This window comes from Petaurus breviceps, unplaced genomic scaffold (genome assembly GCF_028583685.1).
Source record: "Petaurus breviceps papuanus isolate PSGF00001 unplaced genomic scaffold, PetGlider_PUasm1.0 189, whole genome shotgun sequence".
In the NCBI taxonomy this organism is placed as follows: domain Eukaryota; kingdom Metazoa; phylum Chordata; class Mammalia; order Diprotodontia; family Petauridae; genus Petaurus; species Petaurus breviceps.
Genome location: NW_027185809.1, coordinates 27,026,757 through 27,051,172, shown reverse-complemented (window position 1 = coordinate 27,051,172; position 24,416 = coordinate 27,026,757). Strand labels below are relative to the sequence as shown.

The 24,416-nt window shown below is 38.7% G+C and overlaps 1 protein-coding gene and 1 pseudogene across 7 annotated transcripts in view; one reads left to right on the top strand and one right to left on the bottom strand.

The window, feature by feature from the left end:
* SIPA1L1 (signal induced proliferation associated 1 like 1) overlaps positions 1–24,416 on the bottom strand; it is a 367,706-nt gene that overhangs the window by 226,304 nt on the left and 116,986 nt on the right. For 6 of the 7 annotated variants that reach the window (XM_069092084.1, XM_069092083.1, XM_069092086.1 and 3 more), the window contains exon 4: positions 23,595–23,761. The exons of the other annotated variant lie outside the window; for it this stretch is intronic. The gene's annotated coding sequence lies outside the window, so the exon portion shown is untranslated. The remainder of the gene's footprint in view (positions 1–23,594; positions 23,762–24,416) is intronic. 7 annotated transcript variants of the gene reach the window in all.
* LOC138164046 (G2/mitotic-specific cyclin-B1 pseudogene) lies at positions 47–1,581 on the top strand (annotated as a pseudogene).

The window sequence follows — 24,416 nt, the reverse complement described above, 5'->3', positions numbered from 1 at the left end:
CAGCACTGAGTTTAAACCTTGGGCTGGGATGCTGCTTGTCACTGCGTGCTGGGAGGAATGGCTGTTACTGTGCCTGCTTACTTTGTGCCCACAGGGAGCTAGGCTGGGGTGGGGGGCACTGCCGTTTATCTGTGCTTTCTCTGTCCCTGTTTATGTGCGTGCGTGAGTGTTTGTTTCTTTGTTATTAGCTGCCTCCTGGAAAGGTGGAAGTCATGGCTCTCCTTGTTACTAGGAACATGAAGCTCAGTGCTGAGAATAAACTGAAAGCCAATGTCCCAGGTTCCAAGAGGGTGCCTGTACTTACTGTTACCTCCAAGCCTGGACTGAGGCCAAGAATGACCCTGGGTGATATTGGCAACAAAGTGTGTGATCAACAGCAGCCACCTCCATCAAAAATATCCCTGAAAAAAGGAAGGCAAAGCTCCCATAGCAAAAGTAGCTGCTAAAAAAGCCACCAAACCAGTAGAAAGGATGCCTGTGCCTGAACCTGTTAAGGAAGAGAAACTAACTGCTGAGCCTGTTAAGGTGGATTCTCCATCCACAAACCCAATGGAGATATCTGGATGTGACCTGCAGAAGAGTTTCTGTGCCAAGCTTTATCCAATGTCATACTTGCACTGAAAGATGTTGGTGCAGAGGATACAGATGATCCAAACCTTTGTAGTGAATATGTGAAAGATATTTATTGCTATCTTAGACAACTTGAGGAAGAGCAGGCCATCAGAACAAAATACCTGGTGGGTCAAGAAGTCACTGGGAACATGAGAGCCATCCTAATTGACTGGCTGGTAAATGTGCAGATGAAGTTTAGGTTGCTACAGGAGACTATGTACATGACTGTAGCCATTATTGATTGATTTACGCAAGATAATAGTGTGCCTAAGAAACTGCTGCAGCTGGTGGGTGTTACAGCCATGTTCATTGCCAGCAAGTATGAAGAGATGTACCCACCTGAAACTGGGGACTTTGTCTTTGTAACTGACCACACATATAGCAAGCACCAGATTCGAGAGATGGAAATGAAGATTCGAAAAGCTTTAGACTTCAGTCTGGGTTGTCCTTTACCTCTGCACTTTTTAAGCTGAGCATCTAAGGTTGGAGAGGTTGACATTGAACAGCACACCTTAGCCAAATACCTGATGGAACTCAATGGTGGACTATGATATGGTCCACTTCCCTCCTTCCCGGATTGCAGCCAGTGCATTTTGCTTGGCACTGAAAGTCCTCGATAATGGTGAATGGCCTCCAACTCTTCAACACTACATGTCATACAAAGGAGGCCCATCTTCCTATAATGAGGCACGTGGCTAAGAATGTGATCCTAGTGAACCAGTGGCTTACAAAGCACATGGCTATCAAGAATAAGTATGCCAGCACTAAGCACGCAAAGATCAGCCCCATCGCACAGCTGAATTCTGTAGTAATTCAAGATCTAGCCAGGCCACTAACAAAAGTGTGATTCTTGATTTTTAACTATAGTGAAATCTGCAATAAAATTGGCACCACGTGCCTTTTTGTACATGTTATAGCTCCCAAATATCTGTCATAACAAAGTTTTCTTTTGTCCCTTTAAAAAAATAATTAGCAATGCTTATTTTGTTAACTCTATATTCATATCCTCTGACCACTTATCTATTAAATAGGGAGAGTCATAGGAACTGCATCTGTGATGGACAGAAGGAGGTTCCAGTCAGAAATTACTTTTAGTAATGGAAGTTGACTTCTCTGAACTTATACCATTTTAGAGACTTGCCTAGAGCATTCAGACTTGCACATAGTCTTTATTGACAGAATATGTCTAAAGAAAGACTTTGAGGCCATGCCTTTCAAGGCCAGCTTCTCAAACCTCTACACCACAACTGCTTCTACTTTTTTCCCCACTCTCCCATTCCCTCTCCTTTGTTTGTGAGCACACATGTGTAAATGTCTATATATCTTAGATTCATGAAAATCTTACCAGAGATGCTACATACAAAGATTATTTCCCATCTTAAAGTTTTCTTCTCATCCTACTTAGCTTAATTTTGTTTCATTCAGAAGCATTTCCATTTCACGTAATCACAATTACATTAATTAATCACCTCTATCCTTTCATTAAGAATTTAACCTTCAACTACAGGTGTAAAAAGCAACTGACCTAGGTGTAGCTAAGGGGCCTAGTGGATAGAGCATGGTCCTGCAGTCAGGAGGACCTGAATTCAAATTCAGCACTTACTAGCTGTGTGACCCTGGGAGGAAGAAAGGGAGAAAGTGAGGAAGGAAAGAAGAAAGAAAAGCAACTGATCTGATTCTCTTCTAATTTTTTATGGCATGAGTGTTTAATATTCAGGTCACATTTAGTTTATTAGTATATATGCTATAAGATATTACTTTGGTGTAACTCCAATTTATTTCATGCTTTTTCCAGTTTTCACAGCAATCAAATTGAGGATGCTTTCCCAGGTAATTTATATTTTCAGGTTTCTTGTACTGCATTTTTCCTAATTTTTTTGTTGTCTAGTGTCAAAAATTATTAATACTGTATTATAACATATTTAAATAAATTATATTATAATACTAGATTATAATATAATTATAAATTAAATAAATTAAATTATAATATTAAAATATATCATAATATATTTTAGATGCAAGCTCACTAGAAAAATATTTAATTGAATATTGATCTAACCCAGCTCAGCTTTTGAATATCCATTTCTACCTAAACAGCCTTCTCAAAGACAATACTACCCATGCAGCCTCCTCCTCAAATTGATTAGTTCTTCCCAAGAACCTAAATTTGAAGAAATATATAGAACAGCCACGCTCTCTACTCTCCCAACCACCTCTTTCTGCTTCTATATTCAGCTCTTTTTTAGTCATTTTCCTTTACTCCCTCATTAGAAGTCCCTTGAGAGCAAAGATCGTCTTTCTTTTTGCTTGTATTTTTGTATCCCAGGGTTTAGCACTATGTCTGCACATAGTGAACCTTTAATATATGCTTTATCAATCTTTTACTATCAAAATCTTTTCTGGCACAGAATGTCAGAATTGGCGCTGTCACCCCAGACCTTCCAATCCATATATTTATCCCCAAGATAATCTGAGTTGACGTTTGTGGGAAAAAGATAATAATGTATTAAAATTAAGTCTTCTGTGTAGTATTACCCAGTTCCTTCCAGGAAAACTCTCAAGGATTGAAAAGTGTTCCCTCCCTTCAAACACTATCTTAAAGTGGAATGCAAATGAGGACACTGCCCTTGATGAACTGGGTTAATCATTTGAGTGGGATAAGGAAGGTTTTGATATTATCTAGAATTTCTTAAGATCCTTGATACATTTCTCTAAGAAAGGCCTTAGCTTTTGCTCTACAAATGGTCTTAAGGGGAAAAGTCTATAAAGAATATTGAGTTAGAAAATATTTCTTTAGATTTTCAGTTTTTACTGAAAAGGAGGTTTTTAATATGCCTCCACAGCAAAGAAGCACTGATGAACTTTTTTTTTTTTTACCAGCAACAAACAGTGTTACTTTATAATATTATTTGAGTTCTGGAAGCATTGTGCCTCTTTCATTATTTTCTTTTCCAATTTATCCCTTGATATTCTAGATATTTTGTTCCTCTAAATTAATTTTATTATTTTGTCTAGCTCTGAAAGGCATTCCTTCATTGGCATGGCACAAAATCTATAAATTAAAGTAACTCTGTCCTTCTTGTTATATTGATACAGTCCAGCAAAAGCATTGGCTATCCCACCAATCACTGAAGCTGTTTTTTAGGTTTTAGTTAACAGGTCTCAAGTATGCCTTGGTAGGCTGATATTTTATACATTTTGTTGTTATTTTGAACGAGACATTCCTTTTCTACTACTCCCACCAGAATTTTGTTACTATTATATACAAAGCTATTGAATTCCGTGAATTTATTTTGTATTCCACTATTTACTAAAGCTATTAATTGTTCTAATTAGGCTTTCTTGCTTGATGACTCCAGGATTTCTAAATAAATCATCCTGTCATCAGCAAACAAGTATACTTTGGTCTCCTTTTTGCCTATTTTTACACCTTTAATGTTTTTAACTTACTTTATGAACAATTCTAGCATATCTAATACTATGCCAAATAACAGAAGGGAAATGAGACATTCTTGCCTTACACTTGCATTCACTGGAAAAGATTCTACTATTTCCCTCATTTCATAAAATGACTTGAGTTTGGTTTCTGTAGAAGTTTTTTAACCTATTTTAGACAGCTACGCCTTTACTGCAAGGTTTTACATTAAATAAGTATTGTACTTTAAAAAAATCCCCATGTATTTCCTGATATAATCACAAGGTTTTTGTGTTTTTGATGTGATTGTATTACTAAATCTCCTATTTTGAACCATCCTTGGTTTCCGAACATAAATTAAATTTGATGATGATGAATAATGTTTTGGATAAACTGACAGCCTTTAAACCAATGTTTTATTTAAAAATTTATATTAATATTCATTGCAGTTACTGATCTATAGTTCTTGTTGTTTCTTTTTTATTTATCCATTCCTGGTTTAGATTTTAGGACTTTATTTCTCTCACAAAAAAAGTAGGAACAGAGAAGTCAAGATGGCGGAGTAGAAGCAAGACCTCCCCGCTGCTCCAGCTTCCACCTTCCCCAATCCATGTAAAAAGTGGACTCTAAAAACACTTTGGAGCTGCAGAACCCACAAAAGGACACAGAGAAGCTAACCTCCCCCTGAGAACAACCCAACAGGCCTGCAAGAATCTGCCAGCACAGTGCTCTGCCAGCACAGTGCTCTGCGAGCCCAGCCCCACACCCAAGGCTTTAGCCCCAGGGTGGGCCTGACCAGCCCCCTGCTGAAGGGACTCCAGATCTGCAGCAGCTGTGGCCCTTTCCAGATTTATCAACACATAGATGCTAAGGACAAAGTGAGAGGTCAGTGCAGTCTGGATTTTTACTCCCAGTAAGTGGGAGTGCATGGCTTTTGTCCCGAGGGAGAAAAGCCACTGGAGACACCAGCACAGCCATCCAGCACCACGTGGCAGCTTCAGCTCCTGGCCTGCAGAGTGTAGGGAGACAAAGGACCAGTGTGAGGGGTAATTGCTCTTGCTTTAACATTTTTGGATCTGGATTGCAGTCTAGGGTGGAGGTCCTGGGGTGTGTGTACAGCTTGTGGTTTTTCCCATGAGATATTTCACATTGCCTTCTATTCTTTCATTTGTTTGGATCTCCTTAACAGAATATTGATTTCTTATAAAGTAATTAGCTTCCATTTGCTCCAATCTAATTCTGAAGAAATGATTCTCCTCAGTGAGCTTTTGAGATTCTTTTTCCATATGGCAAATTCAGCTTTTTAAGGCATTCTTCTCCTCATTGGCTTTTTGGGCCTCTTTTGCCATTTGAGTCAGTCTGTTTTTTAAGGTATTATTTTCCTCAGTCAGGCTGATGACTCTCATTTCATAATTTTCTTGCATTGTTCTCATTTCTCTTCCCAATTTTTCCTCCACTTCTCTTATCTGCTTCTTAAGGTCCTCTATGGCCTGTAACCAGCTCGTATTTTCCTTTGAAGCTTTTGGTGCAGGAGTTCTGACTTCACTGTTTTCCTCCTGTTCCATGCCTTGCTCCTTCTTGTCCCCAAAATAGGAGTGTAACGTTGGAATCTTCTGTCTGCTTTGTTTCCTTTGCCTGCTCATTTTGCCACGCAATTACTTGACTTTTGGGCTTTTTGCCACAATAGGATTCTGCCACCAGACAGGGGAGCTTTCGTCCCGAACGCTGGGGTTTTCTCAGCTGCCAGAGGTATTAGATGGGTGCCCTCTCTGAGGCCTCCACACACTCTGGCAAGTTGGACACTCACCCCAGGACCTCCACCCTAGACAGCAATCCAGATCCAAGCAGGTTAAAGCAAGAGCAATTACCCCTCAGACTGGTGCTTGGTCCCCCTACACTCTGCAAGCCAGGAGCTGAAGCTGCCACCTGGTGCTGGCTAGCTGTGCTGGTGTCTCAGCGGCTTCTCGCCCCAGGGGCAAAAGCCACGCACTCCCACTTACTGGGTCCCAAAATCCAGACTGCACTGACCTCTCACTTTGTCCTTTGCATCTATGTGTTGATAAATCTGGAAAAGGCCACACTGCTGCTGATCTGGAGTCCCTCCAGCAAGGGGCTGGTCAGGCCCACCCAGGGGCTAAAGCCTTGGGCTTGGGGCTGGCTGGGCTCCCAAAGCACTGTGCTGGCAGATTCCTGCAGGCCTGCTGGGCTGTGTACTATAGATTTATGTTATCTAATCTCAACTGGACCCATACTGAAGCAATGCAGTAACTGCCTAATTAATTGCAGAAAAGGTATGGACCTGTACTGCCAGAAGTTTCTTCATCTGAGAGTTCCCTAAATTAATGAAACCAGAGGTTCTTATCTATATTTAAGAAGAAAATATGAGAATGAACAAGTAATTCCAAGAAGACTGAATTCAGTAACTAAAGAATTGTGATATTTTATTAGTTTATATTTATTTAAATGTAAACTTGAGTGCCTAATTTTATAATTCATTAAAATTAAAATTTCAGTCATATAAAGACATAAAATCAAACTAATTCAATACATTTTGAATGTGTTGTGATAAGAAACATATGATACATAACCTCAGCTAGATCATTTGCTTCTGTTCAACAAACCAGTCCCTCCCAAACTTTTCTATCCCTAAAAATCATAAGATTTTCAAAGGGATGCTTTCCTAGGTGAGGAAACTCCCTCCAGCAATGCAAATCAGCCCCAGTTCATCATTTTATAATCTTAGAGAACTTCCTGGGGCCCAGAGAAGACTTGCCTAAGATAAAAGAGACAATATGTCAGACAAGTTGAATTCAGGTCAGCTTGAATTTGAGGACTATTGTCTATCCTCAACAGTTAGCACAGTGTCTGGTACACAGCAGGTGCTTAATAAATGTTTACTGATTGTGAACATTCTGCTTTTGAACAGCATTCCTACTTTAATGAAATGAGAAAGGCAACATAATCTGAAAAGTGACAAAGAGGAAGGGGTGAGGTTGAATGCTTGAACCCTATTCTAAAAGGAATTGGCTCAAAGAAGGAATGACATACACATCCAGCAAAGTAATCTACCTCGGGAGTAGAAGCACGACCTTCCCGCAGCTCCAGCTTCCACCTTCCCCAATCCATTTAAAAAGGGGACTCTAAACAAACTTTGGAGCTGTACAACCCACAAAATGACACAGAGAAGCTAACCTCCCGCTGAGGACAGCCCAGCAGGCTGGCAGGAATCCAGCGCAGTGCTCTGGGAGCCCAGCCCAGCCCCACTCTGAGGCTTTAGCCCCAAGGCGGGCCTGACCAGCCCCTGGCCAGAGGGACTCCAGAGAAGCAGCAGCTGTGACCATTTCCAGATTTATCAATACATAGATGAGAAGGACAAAGTGAGAAGTGAGTGCAGTCTGGAATTTGGGACCAGTAAGTGGGAGTGTGTGGCTTTTACCCCTGGGGCGAGAAGCCACTGAGACAGCCAGCCAGTGCCATGTGGCAGTTTCAGCTACTGGCCTAAGGAATGTAGGGGGACCAAGCACCAGTCTGAGGGGTAATCGCTCTTACTTTAACCTGCTTGGATCTGGATTGCAGTCTAGGGTGGAAGTCCTGGGGTGTGTGTCCAGCTTGCCAGAGCGTGTGGAGACCTCAGAGAGGGCACCCATCTAATACCTCTGTCAATTGAGAAAACCCAGGGGTTTGGGACGGAAGCTCCCCTGTCTGGTGGCAGAGTGCTACTGTGGCAAAAAGCACAAAAGTCAAGTAATTGAGTGGCAAAATGAGCAGGCAGAAGAAACAAAGCAGACAGAAGATTCCAACATTACACTCCTATTTTGGGGACAAAAAGGAGCAAAGCATGGAAAAGGAGGAAGACATTCAAGTCAGAACTCCTGCACCAAAAGCTTCAAAGGAAAATACAAGTTGGTTACAGGCCATAGAGGACCTTAAGAAGCAGAGAAGAGAAGTGGAGGAAAAATTAGGAAGAGAAATGAGAACAATGCAAGAAAATTATGAAATGAGAGTCATCAGCCTGACTGAGGAAAATACCACCTTAAAAAACAGACTGACTCAAATGGCAAAGGAGGCTCAAAAAGGCAAAGAGGAAAAGAATGCCTTAAAAAGCCAAATTTGCCAAATGGAAAAAGAATCTCAAAAGTGCAATGAGGAGAATCATTGCTTCAGAATTAGATTGGAGCAAATGGAAGCTAATGACTTTATGAGAAATCAAGATGCTGTTAAACAAATGAAAGAATAGAAGGCAATGTGAAATATCTCATGGGAAAAACCACTGACCTGGAAAATAGATTCAGGAGAGATAACTTAAAAATTATTGGACTACCTGAAAGTCATGACCAAAGTAAGAACCTAGAAATCATCCTCCAGGAAGTTCTCAAAGAAAACTGCCCTGATGTTTTAGTACCAGAGGGCAAAATAGAGGTTGAAAGAATCCACCCATCACCTCCTGAAAAAGATCCCCAAAAGAAAATTCCTAGGAATATTATAGCCAGGTTCCAGAATTCCCAGATCAAGGAGAAAACACTACAAGCAGCCAGGAAGAAACTATTTGAATATTGTGGAAACACAATCAGGATAACTCAGGATCTAGCAGCTTCTACACTGAGGGATCAAAGGGCTTGGAATATGATATTCCAGAGGGCAAAGGACCTGGGATTAAAACCAAGAGTCACCTACCCAGCAAAACTGAGTATCATGTTTCAGGGGAAAATATGGTCATTCAGTGGAATAGAGAACTTTCAAGCATTCTTGCTGAAAAAACCAGAGTTGAATAGAAAATTTGACATTCAGATACAAGAAGCAAGAGAAACTTGAAAAGGTAAACAGGGAAAAGAAATCATAAGGAACTTATGAAAGTTGAATTATTAACATTCCTACAAGGAAAAACAATAATTGTAACTTATGAAATTTTTCTCAGTAGTTGAAGGGATTAGAAATATATATTTATGTCTATATATGGAGATATATGGGCATATGAATACATATGTGAATGTGTGTATATATGTTTACAGGTATACATAGATAGAGGGCACAGGACCAATTTAACAGGAAGGAATGATACTTAAAGGTGAAATTAAGAGGTGAGAGGAATATAATGAGAGGAGATGGGGAGAGACAGATTGGGGTAAACTATCTCATACAGAAGAGGCAAGGGAAAATGCTTACAATGGAGGGGAAGAATAGGAAGGCAAAAGGGAATGGGTCAACCTTATTCCCATTGAATCTGGCTTGAGGAGGGAGTGCAATATACACAAAATAGGGTATCTTACCCTCCAGGAGAATGGGGGGGGGGGGAAAGGGGATAAGAAGGGGGTGGATGGAAGGGAGGACAGGCTGGGGGGAAGGGAAGTTGGAAGCACCCACTTTTGAAAAGGGACAGCATCAAAGTAGAGAATAGAACAAGTGGGAGGTGGGATAGGAGGGTAGGGAAATATAGTCAGTCTTTTACAATATATCTACTATGTTTTGCATTAGCCACACATGTCTAACCTGTACTGAACTGCTTATCTTCCCAGTAAGGGTGGGTGACAAGGAAGGAAGGGAATGAATCTGGAATGGAAAGTTTTAAAATCAAATATTCATATATATATACTATTAATACCATCTTACATGTAATTGGGAAATAAGATATACAGGCACTGAGGCATAGAGATCCACTGGAAAAGTCGAAAGGGATATGGGAGAAAATATGGGAGAGAGCAGATTGGAGGAGGAGATTTCCTGTGGGACTGCTATTTTGGGGCAGTGGGTAGGGGAAAAACAGGGAGAAAATTTGAAACTCAAAATCTGGAGGAAACAAATGATGTAAATCAGAAGTTAATAAAGCATTTATTAAAAAAAAAAAAAGAAATCTACCTCACCCTATGGGAAAGTAGGGAGGAAGCTGATTGGGGGGTGTCAGCACAGAACCTGACAGAAGGAAGGATCAATTTGGGGAGGCATTAGTGAGAAACAAAACACTTTTGATGATGGACAGGTGAAAGGAGAGAGAGATGGAGAGCAGGATAAATGGGGGGTAAGAAGAATGGAGGGAAATACACAATTAGTAATCACAAGTATAAAAAAGTGTTATAGCAAATATATCTCTGATTAAGGCCTCATTTCTCAAATAGATAGAGAACTGAGTAAAATCTGCAAAAATACAAAACATCTCCCACTTAATAAATGGTCAAAGATATGAACAGTTTTCAGATGAAGTAATCAAAGCTATTTATAGTCATTAATAAAGGCTCTAAACCACTACTGATTAGAGAAATACAAATTAAAACAACCTTGAGGTACCATCTCATACCTACCAGACTGGCTAATATAACAGAAAAGGAAAATGACAAATGTTGAAGGGGATGTGAGAAAATGGAGACCCTAATGCATTCATTGCTTACAGAGCTGAGAACTGATTCAACCATTCTGGAGAACAATCTGGAACCACACTCAAGGGCTACAAAAGTACATACTTTGACACAGCAATACCACTATTACGTCTGTTATCCAAAGAGATAAAAAAAAAAAAAAGGAAAAGAACCTATATATATAAATATTCATAGCAGTTCTTTTTCTGTTGGCAAAGAATTGGAAATTGAAGGGATGTCCATCAGTTGAGGAATGGTTAACAAGCTGTGCTATGATTGTGATAAAATACAGTTGTACTAAGAGAAACAATGAGCAGGATAGTTTAAAAAAAACTGAGAAGACTTATATGAACTGATACAAAGTGAACAGAACCAGTAGAACATGATACACAGCAATACTGCATGATGAAAAACTGTGAATGACTTAGTTATTCTCAGCAATACAATGATCCAAGATAAATTCGAAAGGACTTATGATGAAAAATTCTATTTGCCTCCAGTGAAAGAACTAATGGAATCTGAATGCAGAACAAAGCATACTTTTTAACTTTATTTTTCTTGGGCTTTTTTTTTTTTTTTTTGGTTTTTTTTTTTTTTTGGGGGGGGGGGTTCTTTCACAACATGACAAATAAAGAATGTGTTTTGGATGACTATACATGAATTACTTATATCAAACTGCTTACCTTCCGAAGGAGGAAGGAGAGAATTTGGAACTCAAAATTTTAAAAAACAAAAGCTAAAATTTGTTTTTACATTTATTTGGGAAAAAATATCAAAAAGAAAAAAAGAAAAAAAAGATGAATGTTCTTCATTCATTATATTTTTTATATTCCTCTATCATTTTATATAAAATATTATATTATATATATAATATATAATATATTATATATATATCATTTTATATTCCTCTGTCTATCATTCCTTTTCACCAAGTCCCTCAGTTTGTTAGATGAACCCCTGTGGTGAATTTATGGGAGGACACGGACAAGAGTTGCACAGAATGAGTTTTAACTGGCATCACTGGAGGGAATATGTAGAGCAATGAGATCACAGATGCAGACCTAGAAGGGACCTTAGGTCCATTTTAATATCTGAATAATCAATCTTCCATCAATCACTTCCATAAGAAAGGAGTCCTGGCTGAGATTTAATTCTGGAAGCCTTTTATGGCCCTCCTTGTTTGCCTGCTGATCCATGCCATTAAACCAACAAATCCTAAAATATAAATTACTAAATAAAAGCTCTAGGTGAATGTGAAACTGTTTGTTGGATCTATATAAATAGCATCATGCTTTAGAGTCTAATTTAAAAGTTAAGTCAGAAAATTCAAGTCATGGACTTTTTTTTCCCTTCAGTTTTTGCCATCTGCCCTCTCTGAGACACAAAGTGGCTAATCTAACCTCTCAATGAACTATGGCTACATAGATAATAGCCATCTGTGTGGACTCTTGGAAATTTACAAGGATGCCAACCAAGTCCATGAGAACAGGCCTCCACAGCTAGTAGTAAAATTGTAAAACCAGCATGGGATGGAGCCAGACTCACACTTCTTCACCTCCTCAAATCAATTACAATGTTCACATTCCAATGCACAACATTTAGAAGGTAGCAGGAAACACCTCCCCACCTCAACCATCATTGGTCTACAATCCCTATGAAGAAAAACACATATCAGGGCAAGAACCTTGATGTCCTCAGGAAATAAAGGGAAAAGTATAAGACTATTTTTGTGTTTTCACATCTCATAAACTGACCAGGAGATGCAGGCACTGCATGACAGATAGCTGATGTGTGACTTGGTCTGCGAATTTATAAAGTGAGACACAGGTTTCCTAGAAGTACCTAAAAGTATCTCAAGACTTTGCTTCTCTTGTCTTTTGGGTTTTAGCTGAATATGAATGTATACACATACACACACATACATATATGTGTGTGTATATATGCATGATTGTGTACATATATATTTATGTTTATATTAGTATATCTTGAAATATATATATATTTATACATTTCAATAAAACACTTCAATAAATCATACTAGAATACCAAGCTTTACAGACAGGCATAGATTTTTATCCTGGCAAATCTACTATATAACTATACATTTAGAGAGCCATGGTTCATAAATATTTAGAGATGAACAAGAGATGCGGATAACCTCCTGAAAGGAAAGCCTAAAAGATAACCTTCTTCTCCTTGGAAACCAATAAAAAATGTTTCTACATTTCCTTGAGTCTCTTCATTATGGTAACTGACCTATATGGTTTAAACTTGTTTAAGAAATTACAGCTATGTTCCAATTAGTGCTTCTGAAGTGACTACATGCATTCAAATTCACACAATTCTAACTTACAACTACATAAAATATGGTCACTGATGGCAGATCAATGAAAATATGCAATGGTATTCAAATAATGAACCATTTCCGGAATTCATTTTTATACTAATTGGGATCTAACTGCATTATAATGTGTTGATATATACCCTCCATCCATTTATCATTTTTAGACATCAATAATTTAAACAGATCAGATTGCAGTCGTTATAACAAGCTCTATTCTGTTTTGTTTATTTTTCTTCAAGCTTTGCCTTAATTTTTGTCTTGATTGTAACAAGCTCATGACTGACTATCCAAAGACAATTTATTCCAAGTGGCTTGCGTATCAGTAACCAGCAGTTTGCAGTCTGTTTAAATACAATCAATCTCCTTTTTCAGATGTTATTTGATATTCACTATGATATCTGACACAACTTTTAGAGACCTACAAATCTTTGGCTTGGAGTGAACCATGTCTAGTGAAGACTTCCCAGAAATAGCGTCCTGGCTTCTCTAGAATGAGTACAAAAACCTGGGACCTCCCCCCTCTCCCCTTCCTTCTTTGCGACCCCCCTCCCACGCGCCCTCCCCACCCCAATCTCCCTCCTTAAGAAAGATTCTCTGTAAAACCCTTTCTCTTAAAGTGAGAAACGTTCTAGCCTTTTGCTCTGCCTACCAGTTGTTTCTAGACCCTCCCTGGAGACAAGGCAGGGAGAACAGGGGCAGCTAACTCTTCCTGCCCAACCAATGGGAGAGAAGAATAGTACCAAAAGGTGTACTTATCTCTCAGCCAATGAGAGAGGAGAATAATGGCTAGAGGACCCAAGCTCACAGCTTCCTCAACTTAGGCACCTAACTGCTGGCCACACCTCCTCACCATTGAGGATGAGAAATGGCCCAGCCAGTGGGAGGATCCTGCCCCCTCACCAATAGAAGGCAGGACTGTCCAACCCCCTCCCCCTCTGTCCTCTGCACTATTTCCGTTTTAAGACTGTAAGCTCTCCCTTCATTCAATGGGAACAGAGAGAGAAACCAGATCCTACTGGATCAGGATTTTAAAACCCTTTCCTCCATGCCTGGGACTTCCTTCATTTAAATTTTCCTTCATGAAAGTCGCCCCCATCCCCCACTACCCACCCCAGGGTGATTTTTTTTTTGATCAATTAAATTTCCCTATTCATCTCAAGCCTGCTTCTGACTTTCTTTGGGTAAGTTATTTATTTTATCCTACACAGCATCTTCATTCTTTACTCTTGAACCCTATCTTTCAACATCTTTTTTTGCCTTTCCATCCTATGCTGACCTTTGAAATGAAGTTACAGAATATCAACATATATATACTGATTTAACTTGTATGGTTTTCCCAAGTTCTTCATCAAATTCCTGTAGGTTGTCTTCTTCGACAATATATGTTGGCACAAAGCAGTAATTACTTCCATGGAGGTAACATTAAAAAAGACTTATTATGAATACTGAAATATGTCATAAAATTCTTTCCTGTTGTCTTTGGAAGTATAATAAAGACAGTTTGAAGACTGTTTTATTTATTCATTTATTTGGGGAAGGGGGAGGCTTATCCAAGAATAACTTGTGAGCTGTCCTGTTTAGCTGAAACTTCCTTTTGTCTGCTGGATTAATTTATATTAAGTATGTCAAGAGTAATATGATTCAATTCCTTCCTTACTATGTCTATTTGCTGGTCAGTGGATAAAAATATCACATTTAAAGTACAAATAGCTAAATTTAAATTCATTAATTATCTAAAATCTGTATATAATACTTTTCACCCTTTGCCCTTATCACTGTGGAAGGTGGGCTACATAGAATGAGGGTCACTGTGGTTTTTTGTTTGTTTCAAAGGTTGCTCCACCTTAGAAAGTATATTATAGTCTCTTGCCAGGGCTATACCTGAAGTCTTTCTAGCATGCTAGTACTTGCCAGAGCTTCCTCTCCTTTTACTGCTTTCAAGAATTAAGAAATCAGGGTTATTGGACCTTACAGCTCAATTGCTCCAATGCTCAAGCCAATAGAAAAATTCCCTCTAACTGTAGGTTGGAACTTACATTCTTTCTTTTCTTTTTTTTTTTTTTTTTTGCTTTTTGGAGGGCAATTGGGGTTAAGTGACTTGCCCAAGGTCACAAGGCTAGATTTTGTGTTAAGTGTCTGAGGTCAAATTTGAACTCAGGTACTCCTGACTCCAGGGCTGGTGTTCTATTCACTGGCCCACCTAGCCGCCCCTGGAACATACATTCTTAAAAGGATTTAAGTTCTAGTTTGGATTCTTTGTGACACAGGCACTCCTCTACATATACACAGGTTTGTGATACTGAACTAGAGGAGTCTAAGAAAGGAGAAAAGGTTAGTAAGGAATATTCCTCTATCCTCAGGAAGTTAACAGACCAGTGAGGTTTGTTTAATGATAAACTTCCCAATTCTTTACTTCTAAATTTCAGAATGACTTCCTTGCTTTGATCTGAGTTCTCCTTGAAAAATGATCAAAGGAAAGAAACATCAACAAATCAAATTCCTACTTATCCACATTCCCTTTTGGAAGGGCTTATACCAGAGACTCCCTGGTCTCCTTCTGGATAGACCCAGTATAACAGCACATCCCTTACCACAATTCACTAGAAAGGGGCCAACAAGTCTCCACAAATATGGGATTTTTTTTATTTGTGTTTTTTTTAATAAGTTATGTCTCTCTAAATGGCAAAGTAAACAAAAGCACCTTGAAAGTATTCTAGAATGGAGGAGAAGGGGCAATAGGAAGTACTCAAGGAGAGGGTGCATATGCTTTTCTTAACACAATGGAAAAGGTAAGTAGAATATTAAGATACATTCAAAATGCATCTCACCTCAATTGTTACTCAAACACTCCAAAAGTTTCTATTATACTTCTAATCATTACTAAAATGTTCCGGCTTAATTCTGTTGCACACCAATTTTCAAAAAAGTGAAAAAATTTTATATACAAAGTTTAAGTCAACATAACATATCCAAGAACATAACTGTTGTTCGTCTCAATGGATGCCCACACTATACAATAGGCACTGGATTCTTCTGCCAAGTTGCTTTAAAGTCAAAGTAATTCACTTTGTTCTGCCAAGTAAAACAAATTTAATGAACACACCAAGAGCTGACCAGTATTTTTTTAATAGGATATCAACTAATGTTTAATATCCTTCAGAAAACAAGCGCAGACTGAAATCCAAAACTCCCTAAATGCTTTATAAAAACCATTACTTTGTGATTAAATATTACCAATGGATTGGTTTAAATAAGATCAAATTGCAGGAAGCTGGAAAGAGTATTTAAGTCATTCTTCAAAGGATAAATGTGCATTAGAAGACAACCAGGAGACTTTTCCTTGGAACCAGTGTTCATTAAAAAAATCCTAAGGACAAGTATTCAAGAAAGGAAGGCAGGCGGAGGGGAGGGGAGAGGAAGAAAGGCCACAGGAAGAATGGGAAGGGTATGATGAGGGGAGAGAGACAGGGATGGGGACAGGGGGAGATAAAGAGAGAGATGGAAATAGGAAGGGGAAAGAGAAAGAGGAGAGGGAGAAGGGAAAAAAGAAAGGAAGAAAGAAATAAGATAGGGAAAAGAAAGTTGAGAAATGATCCCACTGATACTTTCCCACATAATTAGTAGAAGAGATTATTACCACCACTAATAGAAACATAGGGAATTAAAAGGAAAAAAAAATGGAAACAATATAACCCAGATCTCTCCCACAACTCCTCCAGCAAATATAGAAGAGCACAGCAATGAAACAAAAAATACCATCAATATTGAAAAGGACGGGTCAAGAAGGCGGAGTCGAAACAGGACTTCTACTGGCCTCCTGCTCCCACCTTCTCCAATTCATGTAAAACGTGACTGAACAAACACTGGAGCTACAGAATCCAGAAGATGACAGAGAGAAGCTAACCTCCCGCTGAGAACAGCCCAGCAGGCCAGCAGGAAGCACACAGAGAGTGCTCTGGGAAGCAAACCCAGCCCTGCTCAAGCCAGAGGTTTTAGCCTCAGGGTAGCCCTGATCAGCCTCCACATGGAGGGCCTTCAGACCACCAGCAGCTGTGGCAGTTTCCAGATTTATCAACCAATAGTTGCTAAGGACAAAGTGAGAGGTCAATGCAGTGTGAACTGTGGGATCCAGTAGTTTGGGAGTGCCGTCAGGCCTTTGTCCCCTGGAGGGAGAAGTGGCTGAGGCGAGGCCATGCAGCCATGGCCACGTGGAAGCTTCACTTCCTGACCTGAAGATTGTAGGGGGACCAATCAACCAATCTGAGGGGTGATCACTCTTGCTTTAACCTGCCTGGATCTGAATGGCTGTCTAGGGTGGAGGTCCTGGGGTGTGCGACCAGCTTGCCAGAGCATATGAAGGCTTCAGAGAGGGCACCCAACTAATACCTTCGGCACCTGACAAAACTCCAACGTTTGGGATGGAAGCTCCCCCGTTTGGTGGCAGAGTCCTACTGTGGGGAAAAGCCCAAAAGTCAAGTAATTGAGTGGCAACATAAGCAAACAGAGCAACCCAACTTTAAATTCCTATTTTGGGGACAAAAAGGATCAAAGCATGGAACAAGAGAAAGACAGCTAGTCAGAACCCCTGCACCAAAAGCTTCAAAGAAAAATGTGAGCTGGTTACAGGCCACAGAGGAGCATAAGAAGAACTTTGTAGGGGGGGCTAGGTGGCACAGTGAGTAGAGCACCAGCCCTAGAGTCAGGAGGACCTGAGTTCAAATCCGGCCTCAAGACACTTGACACAAAAACAAACCTTGTGACCTTGGGCAAGTCACTTAACCCCAATTGCCCTCCAAAAAGCAAAAAATAAAAATAAAAAAGAAGGACTTTGAAAACCAAATAAGAGAAGTGGAGGAAAAATTGGGAAGAGAAATGAGAATGATGCAAGAAAATTATGAAATGAGTAAACAACCTGACTGAAGAAAATAACACCTTAAAAAATAGACTAACTCAAATGGCAAAAGAGGCTCAAAAAGGCAATGAGAAGAACGCCTTTAAAAGCCAAATTTGCCAGATTGAAAAAGAGTCTCAAAAGCTCACTGAAGAGAATTATTCCTTCAGAATTAGATTGGGGCAAATGGAAGCTAGTGACTTTATGAGATATCAAGATACTATTAAAGAGATCTAAACAAATGAAAAAATAGAAAGCAATGTGAAATATCTCATTGGGAAAACCACTGACCTGGAAAATAGATCCAGGAGAGATAACTTAAACATTATTGGACTACCTGAAAGCCATGATCAAAAGAAGAACCTAGAAATCATCCTTCAAGAAATTCAAGGAAAATTGCCCTGATGTTTTAGAACCAGAGGGCAAAACAGAGGTTGAAAGAATCCACCCATCACCTCTGAAAGACCCTAAAAAGAAAACTCCTAGGAATATTATAGCCAGGTTCCAGAATTCACAGATCAAGGAGAAAATACTACAAGCACTCAGGAAGAAACTATTTGAATACTGTGGAAACACAATCAGGATAACACAGGATCTGGCAGCTTCCACGCTGAGGGATCGAAGGGATTGGAATATATTCTGGAGGGCAGAGGAGCTGGGATTAAAACCAAGAATCACCTACCCAGAAAAACTGAGTATTGTGTTTCAGGGGGAAATATGATCATTCAGTGGAATAGAAGACTTTCAAGCATTCTTGATGAAAAAAACCAGAGTTGAAAAGAAAATTTGACATTCAGATACAAGAAGCAGGAGAAACATGAGAAGGTAAACAGGGAAAAGAAATCATAAGGAACTTATCAAAGTTGAACTACTTATATTCCTACAAGGAAAAACAATAATTGTAACTGCTGAAACTTTTCTCATTATGAGAGTAGTTGAAAGGGACAGAAATGCATATACATATATATATATATATATATATGTCTAGATAGGAGTGTATATGGTCATATGAACATATATATGTGAGTATGTGTATATATGTGTACAGGTATACATAGATAGAGGGCACAGGACCAATTTAAGAGGAAGGGAAGATACTTAAAAGGTGAAATTAAGAGATGCGAGAGGAATATAATGAGAGGAGATGGAGACAGACAGAATGGGGTAAACTATCTCATAGCGAAGAGGCAAGGGAAAATGGTTACAATGGAGGGGAAGAACAGGAAGGCAAAAGGGAATGGGTCAACCTTATTCTCATTGAATTTGGCTTAGAGAGACAATGACATACACACTACATAGGGTATCTCACCCTCCAGGAGAGTAGGGGGGAAGGGGATGAGAAGGGGGATAATGGAAGCACCCACTTTTGAAAAGGGACAGGATCAAAGTAGAGAATAGAATAAGTGGGAGGTGGGATAGGAGGGGAGGAAATATAGTCAGTCTTTTACAATATATCCACTACAGAAATGTTTTGCATAGCTACACATGTACAACTTATACTGAACTGCTTCATCTTCCCAGTAAGGGTGGGTGACAAGGGAGGAAGGGAATGAACCTAGAATTCAAAGTTTTAAAATCAAATATTTAAATATATATACTATTATTAACATTATTTTACGTGTACCGGGAAATAAGATATACAGGCACTGGGGCATAGAGATCCACCGTGCCCTACTGGAAAGTCTAAAGGGGTATGGGAGAAGAAATATGGGAGCGAGCAGATTGGAGGAGGGGATATCCTGTGGGATCGCTATTTTGGGGTGGTGGGTAGGGGAAAAACGGGGAGAAAATTCCTAACTCAAATTTTGCAGAAATGAATGATGTAAATTATAAGTTAATAATGCATTTGATTAAAAAATATATATCGAAAAGGATGTGCCCTACTGAAGAAATGCAAACTTAGAACTATGCTCAAAGGGTTATCAAACTCTGCATAGCCTATGACCCAGCAATACTGCTACTAGGTCTGTATCCCAAAGAGATGAAAAATCAAAAGACGGAAAAGCATCTATATGTACAAAAATATTTATAGCAGCTCTCTTTTGTGTTGACAAAAAAATGGAAATTGAAGGAATATACATCAATTGGGAATGACTGAACAAGTAGTACATAATTGTGATGTAACACTATTGTGCTGTAATGCTGAGAGCCAAAGAGGCCTGATCCAAGACCCAGATGATAGTGGACTTTAATATCAGAGAGCTCCTTGAGATGTGACTTTTTTGTTAAGTTAGCTCAGGAGGTTCTTTGTTATGGGTTACATTTAAAAGGAGGTTTTTTTGAGTTCTTAGACCAATAGGCTCTTCCCCAAGACTTTAGTTATTTTTAGATGGTTGGCTCTTATGCAAATGCCCTTGATGATAACTGCTTTGGCTTAGGCCTTGAAGCCAGCTCTCCAGAGCATCCTTTGTAATGTGATTGCATATGAAAGGAGTTAACTGACTCTTCCTAAGACTCTCTGGTACCTAGAGAACAAATCCTTATCAAATTATCTATTCTCTGTTACTTCCAGGATACAACAGACTAAGGTGATGATTAGAAAACTTGAGTCCCCTTCCTTTGTCTCTTTTACTCTATAAAAACCTTGTACTAAGAATCAATAAAGGGAGTTCATCATTCTTCCTTGAACTACCCATATGGAGACTGGTCATTTCTTATTCATGTCTCTGGTCATACTTAAGTGCTGGACACCAAGCAGCCCATGGCATTGTAAGAAATGATGAACAGGATGCCCTCAGAAAAACTTGGGAAGACTTATATGATCTGATGCAAAGTGTAGTAAGTAGAACCAGGACAACACTGTACAAGGTAACAATAATATTGAACTGCAAATGACTTGGCTATTCTCAACAATACAATAACCCAAGACAATTTTGAAGGACTGAAGAACAAAAATGCTGTCCACTTCCAGAGAAAGAATTGATGAAGCAAATGGAAGCATGCTTTTTAAAAACTTTTTTTCTTATAAAATTGCTTGCCCTCTCAATGACAGAAGAGGGGAAGAAGGGAAACAATTTGGAGCTCAAAATTGTAAAAAAAGAATGCTAAAAGTTGTTTTTTGCATATAATTGGGAAAAAAAGAATGCATTCATCAATTGTGATAATATCCCACTAATCATTCTTGTCACTTTCCCAAGCCAAAATTTCCTTTCCCTGGCTACCACTTAGTGATATGTTTCACCTCTTCCATTATAATGTGTGCTTTTTGACAGCAGGAGCTAACTCAATGTCTGTCTTTGTATTCCTAGCACTTAATACAGTCATGGTACACAGAACCTGAAAAAATGCACTTTCATTTTCTCATTCAAAGAAACAAGAAAATTAAAATCTTCTACAGCCAACCCATTCAAACAGTGACAGTACTAGACAGAACATTACATTGTCCTCAATCCTCAATTGTCAGAGCACCTCAATCCTCTGGGGGGGAAAGAAAAAAAAACAATTAGTAGAATAAGAGTCTGGAAAGAATATAGCTCCATAGATAAGCAATGCATGAGGCTGAAATTAATGTGCTATATACACCTCTTGGTAAATTATACCATATGGGACTCAGTTTTCTCATCTGTAAAATCACCAATTGTTATGTGTTGCACTTATGAAAGATTATGATTTTAACAAATTCCTCTATAAATACAAAGTTATTTTACTTTATAACAGTACAACAGACACGTACAAATACAATGTACTCAAAGTACTTTGCTACATCACAAATTTGGTATCCTTTAGTTAAAAAATGCCCCCTTCATATCACATTTTCACATGAAGAAACCTAAAATATGAGGATACTAGTTTTCTAATGGAGTCCTACATTAGTGCTATAAGTACTGAAGGAAAATTTATTTTTTGAGATTAAAAGTTGTGTCTCTTTTCATCCAATAAGCATTATAAACTTAATTTACTAAAAATAGATGCAAAGTAAAAAACTAAAATGGAAATCAACCTAAAAAATGGCAATGATTAGTTAAACAAACTTAAAAATATCTTTATCGTTCTTCTCCTCTAGGACTTTGTGTAAGCAAGGAAATGTTGAAAGCAAACCAACCTCACAGAAGAAAATATGACATTCATTTCAAGTGCTTTTTCAACATGCTCATTTCTAACATATTATGAGGGGGATGACATATCTGTGCATTTTCAAGGACAACAGAAAAATTTAACGTTAAATGCTGTTTCAGTACCATTATATCAGCATCCAGATAACCTCAACAGTATAATTTGCTTCTTCAGGGGAGCCAAGATATTCCTACATGTACATGAATACAATGTTTTATTACCCATGATGTACAGAACACATATGTATTTATAAATGTGTGGGCAGGCATGGGAGGGGTTGAAGTAAGAAAAAGTGAGAAAGAGAGTTTGAGAGAGAATCCATCCCTTAGTATGTAAATGTATTTATCACTGACATATTTTTTGGACCATCCAGTAATTTCCCTGCTACAAAATTCTCAAGGAGGAAACTCTCCTCTGTGGAACAGAGTATATAAGTGCCTTGCCCATTTGTTACCCAACAGGTATGTGATAAAGATGGTCAGTCTGGACAACCCAGGTCTTCCTGACTCGGAAGTCAGTTCTCTATTTTCTATGCCAAAATATCTTGCAAATTGCTTTGTAAACCTTAAAAGTGCTACTTAAATACCAGTTCTTATTATAAATGACTCTTCATAAAGAATATGATCATAGTTTAACATGACAGAGGTATGATGAACATACTCTGCAACAGAAAAGCTCAAACCGACACCAAAAAGGACTCCACCCTGAAGGTCATTCATCTTGGCAACTAGGTATGATGCTCCAAAGAATACCATGGCAGCAGTGACTACCTGCTGATACTTTGGTAGCACTTTAACGTTTACAAAGTACTCACACTATTATGAGACAAACATCACCAGTCCAATAATGCTCAGATTTTTACAGATGAGAAAACTGAGGCACAAGAAGTGACTGGATTTTTCAAGTTAGCGAGTTTCACAGTTAGCAAGTTTCTGTGAGGAGATTCAAATCCAAGTCTCTACAAATGCAGCATCACATCCATTATTCCACACCAAAATGTCTTCCCTTTTTTTTTGTCCAAAGAGATGTACAAGGATGGTAAAGTAGGAGAGGTTAGAGGGGTAAAACCATTGATAAGGGGTTAAGTCTATAAGCAAAGAAGCAGAATCAATAGTGATAACTTTTGGTGGGGGTTGGAGGATTGTGATTTCTTTGAGGAAATGCTTCTTATCAAAGAAAAACAACTTGCAGTACACTCTATTGTTCTCATTAATTTCCTAACCAACTCTGGCCTCATCAACTGTGCTGAAAAATAAAATGATTAGGAGGCAGGTCAGAGGTCGAAATATTTTATTTTTACAAAAAGTTTTTCAGATATCTAGGGGGATAAATATCTGAAATTTAAAAGCATGATAATGATGCAGGCCTCAAATAAAAATGTTAATATTTGTACTTGGGACACTTGCTGAAATTTCTCTTTAAAAATACATATCAATAAAAATAAGCTTAGAAGCTCTACCAGAGATCAGTGCTTGAATAGCACTTTTGCCTTCATGAGAAGGACTTAAATGAAAAAACTATGAATGCAAATGAAAGAACCACTCAAAAGCTAATAGCACCCAATAGGCCAAGCTATTTCATGACACTTGAACAACAACTCATTCAACAAGGCACGATTAGGAGGATAATCTGTTGGTAATAGTTGTGCTCAAGTTGCCTTATCCTTCTTCCTCCCTCTGGACAGTCAAAATCCAGGTAAAGTCAGAGGCTTGGAGGACCCCCTTCCCACCAAGAGCTCTGGATCTTAATCAGCCTTCAAGAGGATAGTCTTCTACAGCTCTGACTACAATCTTCCAACATATGGGACTAGAATCCAGAATACCTGAATTTAAATCCTGCTTCAGACACTAGTTTGTGGGGTCCAGAGAAATGCCACTTAACCTCTCAGTCTAAGTTTCCTCAATATAAAATGGGGGAAGTAGCAACACCTACCTCACAGGATGAGCAGCTAGTTGGTATAATGGACAAATCACTGGGCTTGGAATCAGGAAGACTCATCTTCATGAGCCCGAATCTGGCCCCAGACACTTCCTAGCTGTGTGTGACTGTAGGCAAGTCACTTAACCCTGTCTGCTTCGGTTCTTCATCTGTAAAATGAGCTGGAGAAGGAAGTGGCAAACCATTACAGAAAGTCCTAAAATAGGGTCACAAAAAGTCAGACACAATTAAAACAACCACAGAGTTGTAATGATCAAATGAAATCCTATTTGCAGTATGCTTTGCAAACTTAAAGCTATGAATGCTCGCTATTTTTATCAAGGGAATAACACAAAAATGATCTTTTAAAAATTATAACTTTTTCTACTTCGAGTTCCAAAAGAAGCTGCTCATATTTTTCCTACCAGATCTCTTCTCTCAATTACCCTGATTTACACCAGCCATCTGACCTGCACTTCAGGTAATCTCTTGGGAAACTGAACATTTTCCTTGGCAAGAGCCATGGCTAAAAGAAAATTATACAGGGGAAACAAAGGGTTAATAAGACCTTTTATATATTATTTTTAAGTCCCTGCTTTATAGGATTAAATAGTAATCAGGATCACAAAAGCCAGCAACTAATTCCTATACAACTATGATTTTCTCTGTTCCAGAGAAATGCCACATGGCATATATGGATGACCATAAAAGAACAGCATGCAATGTCAGTCTGTTCTATTTCTGAAACCCAAATTACTAACATTCATACTCTACACAAATGAAATTATTTTTTGAAAACTAGCAGAACCCCAGTGATCAACTATACATAAACAAAGA